Raw genomic sequence first — 12,500 nt, 5'->3', positions numbered from 1 at the left:
TTGTTGTCAATACTGTAGCTCCATATTTAGTGGCGTGAGTAATGATGGATGATACCAGAATTCCCGAAAACAGATAATTTTGGTCTTTTCCCTAGGGGTATGGTCGTTTCGCCGTCAGTCGATTTCGCGGTCAGTCACTTTCGCCCCCGGGTGAAGTCGATTCGCCGTCATAATTGTACCCACACTTTGTGGAGTCTGTTCGCCGTCAACATAGGAGTCGTTCCGCCGTCAATATAGGAGTTGTTTCGCAATTGGCAGCCGATTTTTTTTTTTTATTGTTTGTAAAGTCATCGTTAATATAAATAAGATTAATATCACATTTTATTCAATTCTACGTACAATAATTTACATTATTTCCGTAAAGATAATCAGAATCATTCAACAACCACTGCACTAATTATCTTTCGCTCGCTGAAAAACATACACACACACACACACACTAGCTAATAAAATATAAACAAACAACTCAATTTTCTATATATATATATATATATATATATATATATATATATATATATATATATATATATATATATATATATATATATGTGTGTGTGTGTGTGTGTGTGTGTGTGTGTGTGTGTGTGTGTGTGTGTGTGTACTCTTATCTTGTGTTATTTTTTTAAAATTTATTACAAAATGTGATTTGTATATATTTATTTTAGTTGTGCAATGTATTCTCTAATGTGTATTTTAAATTTATCATCTTCTCCGGATATAATGTAAATTATTGTACACAGAATAGAATAAAATGTGATAATAATCGTAATTATATTAACGATGACTTTACAAACAATAAATGTATTTTGAATTTATTATCTTCTACGGAAATAATATAAGTTATGTACATAGAAAAGAATAAAATGTGATATTAATCTTATTTATATTAACGATCACTTTACAAACAATAAAGAAAAATTCTGCTGCCAATTGCGAAACCACTCCTAAATTGACGGCGAAACGACTCCTATGTTGACGGCGAACAGACTCCACCAAGTGTGGGTGCAATCATGACGGCGAATTGACTTCACCTGGGGGCCAAAGTGACTGACCGCGAAACCGACTGACGGCGGAACGTCTATAACCCCTTTCCCTATTCCTATTTTGACAGAAAATTCTTACGTTATCTCGCTCCATATCTGAATGAATGATTAGGCTTTGATAACCTGTATCAGAGATATGATTTTATCATGCATACACTGAAATAACTTATTTAAAAATTTTATTTTCATTGAAGTAGATCATAAGTCTTGTGTGTGTATGTGTGTCTGTGCGTGTGTTAATGATTTCATATTTTAGGTTAAATGTACGAAATAAAAAAAAAACAGAGTGAGTAAAACCATTTATTTCAAGAGATTGATTGTACGAAAAAATTGAAGAAACTATTTCCGGAATAAGAAATTTATCAAAAAATATGAGTGATGAAGATAAAAAACAATAGTTAGACGAGATATTCGAATGACTGAAGATGAACAAAAGATTTCTTGAGCTAAATATAATATATTTAAGTCAACTTCTTGAAGAAATAGAAAGGAATTGAAAAGAAAATGAACAGAGCAAATCTAAAATATACAGGCTAAATACCATAAAACGAGTAGCATGAAATAAGATTCTACAGTTAATTAAAACCCAAATATGTATATTATTTTAACACGAACATTTGAAGAAAATCTTGAGGAAATTTTTAAATAAATTTTGCACTGGTCTAGTAAGCAAACATGTAACAGAATACCCAGAGAGAGAGAGAGAGAGAGAGAGAGAGAGAGAGAGAGAGAGAGAGAGAGAGAGAGAGAGAGAGAGATAAGGAGGGGGGGGGGTGAGTGGGAGACACGTGTGTCAGGGAGGGGAGAGAGTTAGTATACCAACAGAAAAATTAATCCTCTACTACATTGAATAAAAAATAAATCATTATCCTTAAAGCAAATGATCATCGTTCTATGACATCGAGTTGAGCTTTATCACATCCTTTCTTCTGCGTCCCTGATATCCCCAAGAGAAATGGTATGAGAAGGTTATGGACTATGGTTTGAAAAGGAGAGCTGTAAGGAGGATTAAAGGAATTTTTATTGTCGAAATTTATATTCTCATTATTTATGACTCAATGATACTGATTACAATATTGATATTAATATAATTTCTATGGTAAAAAAATCTAAGAGTTTTTCGCGCATTTTTCAGATTTCCAGAGGAGAGGACGCAGTAAACTTGGCAATTGGCTGATAGTGTTCTTTATAGACGTGGTCAAAAGAAAGAATGTGTATCTGAAGGATTCCATCTATTTCAATTATGGGAGGAATTTTCATATAGTCACTGAAGGATTAAATAACTTCAACGTCTTAAGGTCTGTATTATATAGTCTATGAGGCTGAATACTCATAAATAAGGATATCATATTCAAGTTGTCTTGGGTATCTGTAGGCGCTTAGCGGGGTGTTATTCACAAACACAAGTGCTACGAAAAGTTTTCATGGAATCTTATCGAATGATAAAAACCATCCTCTCATTATTTCTATGAGATCTAAAACTTTCACAGAAGCTGCATTTTTTCTATAGAAATATGAAATTTTATCAAGCCTACCATATACAAATAGCTAGTAAGTTTTGCTGTACTCTCACCAAGGCTACATTTACTGTGTCAAACAATCAACATTAACGTCTGCGATCTTTTCCTTTACACTTTCAGATCATTTGTCCTGAAGTATTACAACCACCCTTAAATTTCGCTATAAAAAACTACAAAAACTCATATGTACAGTACCTCTATGGAACAGGTTTTTTTTTTTCGCAATCGAGAGGACTTTTCTCTTTGTCAATAATTTTTGTTTAATATCTCAAAGAGGCTCTTTTACCTTTGCAAGGAATGTAGCACTCATGAGTGTGCAAACTTTTGAATGGTGTTTAAATCGACAAATGTTAACATTTTTCCAATAACTGCTGCTTCTCGGGTAGCTTGTAATGAATCATGTGTAAAAATTAATCTCTCATAAGGTACTTATATTTTACTTTTGCATATAGACAGCTCGTATACGGATAATCATGTATTAATAGAAAAATTCGTGAATATAAATAAACTTCTGGATAAAGTTAGAAATAAAACAAATAATTCTTAACAAATGTTGACGCAAATCTTCAAGATTCATATTTGTAGACGAAAAATACGACTACTCCCTTGTATGCCTATCAAATGGCTTCTTCAAAAGTGATTCGGCCCCAAGACAATCTGCCACCCGAACGCGAGGAGGACGACGACTTCAACCTTCTTTACAACTGTCGTAAAATAAGAGATAAAATTCCCAGGACGGTTGGCAACCGTCTCCTTCCTCTTCTCTTTTGACCTTTCTGAAATTGGATACTCAGAAAAAGAGATGTTGATACTGTTTCTCCTCTGTGTACAGACGGTTTCTAACCACACATAATAAAATCGTTTATAGTTATGGTTATAAAATGAATTGTAGTTTTCTGCTGCCTTGGATAAAGCGTTTGCAGTGATATTGTTTTCGGAGTTCCTACAGCTTTTGGTGTGTACCCGAAAAATGAAAATATTAAGGAATGATAATTTTATTTATGAGGTCACCTACCTCTAAGATTTCTCTTAGCACTGTTGTTTTTTTTTCTCTATTATATGCAAATGATTCTGTGCAATCTGAAAAAAATTAAAATGTGATTTGGTTTTGTCGCATTGTATCTACATTATTTTATTATAAAGAATCCATGATACATTTGGAAAAATATAAAGGGATGAGATATTTCTCACTTTTTGAAGAAAAAGAAACTTACCTTCTCGGCACCTTTTTCCGCTATAAAGATATCATTTGTGAAGAAAGCTGCATTTTGTTTAATAAAAACTCATATCGTAAACATAGATTCATGATGGTGGTAGGACAATTGCGTACTGGACATTTGCGTCCCGGACAGTTGTGTCCCGGACAATTACGTCCCCGGACAATTGCGTCCCCGGACATTTCCGTCCCGACAATTTGCGTACCTGTACTTGTTTATAGTGACCAGGTAATATTTGTTAAAAGCTACGGAAGTGACTCTCTGTCTATCTGCATGTCTGTATGCATGTATATGTATATGTAAGTATGTATGTTATCGCTCGATTATAAAACTACTAATTACTTTAAATAAGTTATATGACATAAAATCACAGAAGTACAAAAATGAGAATTTACTGTACTTAACTATCATTTTACTTCAGTATTTACGTAGACCTTTTGAAAACAACCCCAGTTTTCTTTTTGATTTACTTCATTTACATAGTGGTGAGATACTAAGCTAATTTTTTTTTTTTTTTACTTGTGTAATATATTGGAATTACTTGGCTCTTCCATGAACTTCGTTCATATAGTGGTGAAATACTATGCTTTTTTATTTCCTTTTTATTTTACTTGTGCAATATATTGTATAATTGCCGAGGACCTATTATAGTTCAGAAGGGTGGCATAACGCAATTTAGAATCGTGTAACATGTCATCACCCCACCATCTGTTAACTAATTGACGCCCTAAAGAAAGAAGAAGCTGTGGCGGAGAAAAAGAAAGTAGACAATTAAAGAGAAATAAAATGGTCAACATTCGCCTCCAGTCATTGACTGATCCGTACAATGCCGAAAACAAATTGTCTTTCCTACGAGGAGTTGCTCATAACATGCATACTTTTTAGGTAGGAGCTTAAAAGTAGCGATCCTAAGTCAATATTAAAAAAAAATTGACATAATCTTTTTAGACTTACAGAAAATTTTTAGTGTATACATATGCATAAAAATTTTCAATTTTATAAAAATAGTAAAGGTAATAAAACATGCAAATGAAATATTAATGTCTATACATACACACACACACACACACACACACACACACACATATATATATATATATATATATATATATATATATATATATATATATATATATATATATATATATATATATATATATATATGTGTGTGTGTGTGTGTGTGTGTGCGTGTGTGTGTGTCTGTGTGTGTGTGTGTTTGTGTGTGTTTGTATTTTCATGTCCAGATAGCTAAAGGTATAATTATTGTCAAAGTATGAAGTAAGAATCTAAGTTATTTGGTGCCATTAAAACATATACATACTCAGGGTGGATAAAATTACTGTGTAAAAGCAAAGAGTAAAGGTAAAAATAAAAAGCTTTATAGAATCAGTAAAATACACTTACAGGTACGCAAATATCCGGGACGCATATATCCGGGGACGCAATTGTCCGGGGACGCAATGGTCCGGGACACAACTGTCCGGGACGCAAACGTCCAGTACGCAAATGTCCCAGAACCATTCATGATACATGCTGAGTATAATGCGCCGACATATTTTTGACTTTCTTATGAAGAAACTCAACTCTCCGGCTTATTTTTACTCAATAAAAATACCTAATATAATGAAAGTTGAAATTTTTGTTCAATGAAAATTCTGATCGCTGACAAACTATTACTGGCTTTTAATTTTTGCACCACTAAACTTTTTAGACAACTCTTATTGGGGCTGCTTTATTACATTTATCGGAATTTAAGAAACTTTCGGTCAGTTTTTGTGTCATAATTGAGGATATGCTGCAATAGAGCGAAGACCAAAAATATTACGTAATCACTGACTGACGAAAACTTCATCGAAGAACAATGTTTCTTGAAGGGAGAATTCTATCTTCTAACAAAAAAAAAAAAAAAAAAAAATCCTTCGTATGTAATAAAACAATCACAGCCCTTTTCCGTAATACGTTTAATAATACTTTGCGTGCTACAACTACTATATACGTTGCGTAAGTTATTTCATGTGTTACATTTGATTCTGCAAGATGTTCATTGATATGCAACTATTGTTCATGAGCCTTTCGTCTCCCATTACCCGATTATCTGTTGATCTAGGATTCCCTTGCTTGAAGGTACTCTCTTGATTTATTTCCACTCATTTTTCAACTTTTGCAGATATTAAGTTTCTTTGATATTTTTTTTATGTAATTTGCAATTGATTACATTTGTACTTCATTACATTTCTGTATCTTGTATGTTTCCATTCGCTTTGTAACTATATGTCATATATGAATTTTATTTATTACATACGCTTAATGCTTTCTACTCTTTAGCTATATTTAAGATCCATACCACGACCACTTTCTTTCAAAAACAGGCTTATGCTGACCTTAACTCTAACATATCCAAATGTAACTATACACTGTGACGGTCCAGACTATCTTGTACTAAAAGTTGAATAATATATTCTATATACAGTGGGATAGTTTCTTATTTTAGTCCTGTTCAATAAGCCTCTATAGTTTGAATTGCATTTATTACGTCTGCAACGAACAACCTTCTCGAATGATTCCATTTAGGCATCGTTTCTTAATAAGGAGGTAAGACTCGATAATTAAATGGGAGGATGGTATCCAATAAAGACGATAATGATCTTAATTATATTTTAAGAAAAAAAGAGTTTTCCTCTCTCTCTCTCTCTCTCTCTCTCTCTCTCTCTCTCTCTCTCTCTCTCTCTCTCTCTCTCTCTCTCTCTCTCTCTCTCTCTCTCTCCTTATTTTACTTCTTCTTCTTCTTCTTCTTCTTCTTTTTCTTCTTCTTCTTCTTCTTCGAATTCGGAAAAACAAAATTATCGCCTTATTAAGTCACCTGTTGCCATTTCCAAATCAATCGGTATGAGGATATGGTAATACCACGCTTTCCAATACGTGATTATTTCTTGGGTAACTAGCTATACGTGGAACAGTCTTTCGGTTAGAGTGAATGGAGACACTTTTATAAATTAAATATTTGAATTAAGTTATTAATTTAGGATTTAGATAATGATCACGTTATTTATCAATCACATGAACATTCTCATAAAATAAATGTCCCCGACTGATGATTTCCAGAAACCATCTTCTCTGGTCATTAGATAAGATTTCCTTCATATCGATTGAATATTACTCTATATTCTGAAGCATTTTATTTTTAGAAGCTAGATAATTTTGAAAGCTCAAGAAGTGAACTATCAATATCCATCAAAATACTAGCTTTTGGAAATTAGATCGTCATGATATCCAATATTTTCTCCGAGTAGAGTGATATAGGCAAGGCTCGTTTAAAAGACACAATTAGAAATTATATCAAATACAGTTCTATATGAGTGTATGAGACTGCCAATTTTCAAGGATAATATAGTATTGGTGACTTTGGACTAGTGTTTTCTTATAAATTTTAAACTATAAATTTCCTTTGTCACTTAAAGTGTTTCTTGTTAAAGTGCACGAGTAAAACAATTCATATCCATTATAAACATATTAGAGAGTCTGAGTTTTTTTCTTAACATTCCTCCACTCTTCCCAAAGGGCAATTATTCAAATTAGTGACATGCCTTTTCCTTATTTAGAGGCGCAAATTTAATCTATATATATATACATATATATATATATATATATATATATATATATATATATATATATATATATATATATATATATATATATATATATATATATATATACATATATATATATATATATATATATATATATATATATATATATATATATATATATATATATATATATATATATATGTATATATATATATGCATATATATATATATATAAATATATATATATATATATATATATATATATATATATATATATATATATATATATATATATGCATATATATATATATATATATATATATATATATATATATATATATATTTAAAGTGAGTTAAGTTTTATCACATATGTATATATATGTATACATATATATATATATATATATATATATATATATATATATATATATATATATATATATATATATATATATATATATATATTTATAAAGTGAGATAAGCATTACCATCCAAGCAAAACTGATTGCAGCTTACATTTCTTTTTTTCTTTTTCTTTTTCTTTTTTAATTTTCGCTCAGTTGAAATCCTATTAACTTGAAATATGCCAACAGACACGCGTCAGCACAAATGGATGTCTTGTTAGACACTATATAGGCTCAAAGCCATTAATTACCAGGCAAACAACTTTTCCCCTCATTTCACAAGATAGCGACATGATATAATCCATGTGTGAGAACAGGACTTTCCTATAGAAATGACAAGACGCCCTTATATAGAAGGACACTTGGTCATGATTCTCCAACATCCACAAAAGGAAGGTGTAGTCAGGGATGCCAATGGACCTCAAGCTGTCAATTCCCCTCTAAGAACTCAAAAAACACAAACGAAGAGGAAAAAGGGGATGATCCATAATTTCACCTTATCGTCCTAAGGGCTTACATCAAGGAAAGAAGTAATTACTGGCCTTGAACGCATGGGGATAGTTCTTGCCCGATCTCCGATTTTGTTGTTCTGCAACCTGATTCATTAAGTCTGTTCCATTCTGTTAATTTCATTGTGTTGAATTGGTGTTGTCATGAAAATTTTATATATTTGTTTTTCTAATCTACCTGCTGTAGTTACATTCGGTGTTCTATCGTTTAGGTTAAGGGAGAAAATAATTGAGATGAGTTTTTAGGCTCCTAGGGGAACCGAATGTCTTTTTTTTTTTTTAGTCAACTTTCCCCAGCTGAGCTAATTGAAGTATTCTTATGTGCAGATGATATCGTAAACTCACGTAGAACACAACAGATTCTGGACACCTTATTGAGTGAGTTTAATTGGTTTCAAGGATTGATGGAAGTGATAAGAAGACATACATTAAGCCAATGGATGATGAAGAAGAGAGACTAGGCAAATAGATAAGGACAGGAACCCTTCATTCATGCTTGATCTGTGTCTCTGCAGGACCAAGGTACCAAGCCTTTATAGATAAGGATTATGTGTGTTACTGGAGCTGAACAGAATCTATCACATAGAGCAGTCTTACCATTCGATGAATTGTCAGCTTTGTGAGAAACTGTCGCTGTTCGATACATAAGGGGAAGAGAGGAATTGCCCTTATATGCAGTGAATTGAAACTCTTCTTTTAATAACAGCACATTTCCAGTATCTTTGGTGGATGAGGAACCCATGCAAGAGGTACAGCTATTATTCAGAAATGACATAGCCCAACCACATTGTTGCACAGCATCAAGTAAAATTCATGCTGACAACAAGGAAAAGGGTGAAAGTAGAATAAAATGAGTATCCAGCATGTGTTATTACCCCTGATAGTACCACCCAACCGAAAAAGGACACAAATGATATTCCTACCGGGGTGCTTGAGCGTAATTTTCCCCAACGTTCAGGGGAGTGGTGCAGCCTTGTTTATTATGTTCAGATACTAGAGGGAGTCACTCATTGAAGCTCAAGAAGAAGACTTAGCACCTGCCCATAAGGCGGCCTAAGAAAGTGCCTGCTGATGCAGAGTGGACCATTCTACATCAGTTGGTAGTGCAATCACAGTACCGAGAGGATATTTTAATATTAGCTCATGAGCAGCCAATGAGAGGATGTGTGAGAAAGTTTCTTGGGAACTTTAATTGCCAAATTTGAACAGGGGAGTAGCAAAATATGGCTGTAATTGCCAATCGTGCCATGTGATTGGTAAAACGAATCCAAATTATGGAAAGGCACTATTGCAATCCCACCCAGTTGTGGAAGAACCCTTCTCCAATATCATCATGGGTAGTCTGATATTTGCCGAAGATAAAGAAGGGACACCCATTTGTTGACGCTAATGTGTGCGTCGACACGCTTCCTTGAAGCGTACCCATTGCGGGCAGTGAGGAGTCACATTGCGTCGCTGGCTCTGGTACAGTTCGTTACCACGTTCGGGTTGCCAAAGGTTATTCTAAGTGACAGAGCTAGTGTCTTCATGTCAAAATATTTGGAAGGCACCCTTAAGGAGTTAGGAGTGCAGCACTTAATGTCCTCTGCTTATCATCACGGTTTCAAGATGCTTAGGAAAGTTTTCATACTACAATGAAACATTGATTAGGTGCATACTGCAAAGACCAGAAAACAAACAATGGGAAACGAGCGTGCAGTTCTTGTTGTTTGCTATTTTAGATTTGTGGTAAGAATCTCTGGGGTTTTCCCCCTTTCATCTGGTCTTTGGACATCGAGTACGCGGACCTCTCAAACTTTTGAGGGAAATATGACTCCTGAAGAACAAAATACCAATGTGCTGGACTATGTGGTGAGTTTCCAACAGTGCTTGTGCGAGGTCATGAAAAAGCTCAGCAAACTGGTTAATGTTGTAGGGACACCGAACCGAAGAAGGGAACACTAGGTGTGTCACATCAATGTGATGAACCCATATATTGTCTGAAATACCAGTGGTAATGCCACTGCCCAAAAGCCACCGCCAGCCACTCTGCCTAGTCATGTATCAGTAATAAGGAGAGAGTCACTGCAACCAGAAGAGGAGGAAAAACAGAATCCTTTAAGGTGAAGAAGAGGAGGAAGAACAGAATCCTCAAGGTGAAGAAGACGAGGAAGAACAGAATCCTCCGTGTAAAGAAGAGGAGAAAATAAGTTTCAATGGCATGCCACTTGAAGCCTGACTTAAGAATTCTGGGGTTCTCAGGGATCAAGACTATCATATAACTTCTAAACAGCAAGAGGATGTCTAAGCTTTAGTGGAAGAGTACGATGTCTTGTTTCCTGATGTTCCCAGCCGGACAAATGTAACTGAACATGATGTGGACGTGGGGGATGCATATACAGAGTATCACTAAAGAAGCGAGAACTGTTCAGGAAGGAAATTAATTACATGCTAAAGCACGGGATTATTAGAGAGAGTTCCTCGAAGTGGAGTTCACTGTGTGTGTTAGTGGAAAAGCCTAATGGAGGAGTCAGGTACTGTACTGACTATAGGAAGGGGAACAACGTCACAAAGCCATATTCATTTCCATTGCCACATATGATGTTTGCGTGGATACCATTAGGAATGCTAGATATATCACCAAGTGTGATTAGTTGAAGGAATATTGAGGTATTCCATTCACTGAGAGAGCAAAAAAGGTTTCAGCTTTTGTAAAGCCCCAAGGATTATTTGAATAAAATGTGATGCCCTTTGAGATGAGAAATGCTACTGCGACATTCCAGTGAATGATTATCAGTTTGGTACAGATCCTTGAAGGCATTGTCGAAATATTGATGATATTCTTATCTACAGTGACTCTTGGAAGGAACACCTGAAGAGACTAAAAGCCCCTTTTCAACGTTTATCAGGAAAACTAAAGTTAGTTTCAGGGAATGGGAATTCTCAAAGGAAAAAGGGAAAATAACTTCGGTAATAATTATCTCTTTAATTTGTGTCAACCACTCACAATTAATTCATTTTTGAAAAGAGGAGGTAATTCAATCTTGTGTAATCCAAGATATATTATGTTAAAAAATTATGGGAAAAGTGCTATGAGTTAAATATTTTTCTTTTGACTGTGATGTGCAAAGTGAGGATTTTGTTGTTATGGTATGGAGAATAGACTAAGACAATTATGACCTTTCATTATTTTTCATGAATTACATGTCAACCATGCATACTTTTCTTTTTACCATAACTTTTTTTTTTTTTTTTTTTTTTTTTGACATTTATGTTCAGTAGGTTTTCATTGTACGGAGTAATTGTCAGAGTGTAACAGTTGAGTGGTATTTCTTTTTTTTTTTCCTTGGGGGGAGAGGGAATTGCACCTAAGTGTGTTTTGATTATCACTGAGGAAAATTTTACCTTTTCTTCAAGTTTGACTTGGAATCATTTGATATGATGTTACCATTTATAAATTTTTTTTTTTTGAATCTTACAATTTATTCGTGTGAATAAATGTAGTTATATATCAGAAATTTTAAAACAGGTTTCTTTTGGGCCGTTATTAATCATATATATATATATATATATATATATATATATATATATATATAGATACATATGTTCCGTAGTTTTTCATTGCATAGAGTGATTGTAAGAGCGTAGCAATTAAGTGGTGGGGGCGGGATTTAATATAACTGTTTTGATTATTACTGTGGAAAATTAAACTTCGTCTTTAATTTTGAATTGCAATCATTTGATTTCATTATTTTTCATGAATTACATGTCAACCGTGCATACTTTTCTTTTTACCATAGCTTTTTTTTTTTTTTTTTTTTTTGACATTTATGTTCAGTAGTTTTTCATTGTACGGAGTAATTGTCAGAGTGTAACAGTTGAGTGGTATTTCTTTTTTTTTTCCTTGGGGGGAGAGGGAATTGCACCTAAGTGTGTTTTGATTATTACTGAGGAAAATTATACCTTTTCTTCAAGTTTGACTTGGAATCATTTGATATGATGTTACCATTTATCAATTTTTTTTTTTGAATCTTACAATTTATTCGTGTGAATAAATGTAGTTATATATCAGAAATTTTAAAACAGGTTTCTTTTGGGCCGTTATTAATCATATATATATATATATATATATATATATATATATATATATATATATATATATATATATATATATATATATATATATACATATGTTCCGTAGTTTTCCATTGCATAGAGTGATTGTAAGAGCGTAGCAATTA

Source organism: Palaemon carinicauda, chromosome 16, assembly GCF_036898095.1.
Source record: "Palaemon carinicauda isolate YSFRI2023 chromosome 16, ASM3689809v2, whole genome shotgun sequence".
NCBI classification, from domain to species: domain Eukaryota; kingdom Metazoa; phylum Arthropoda; class Malacostraca; order Decapoda; family Palaemonidae; genus Palaemon; species Palaemon carinicauda.
Note: the sequence above shows the minus strand (reverse complement) of the source record.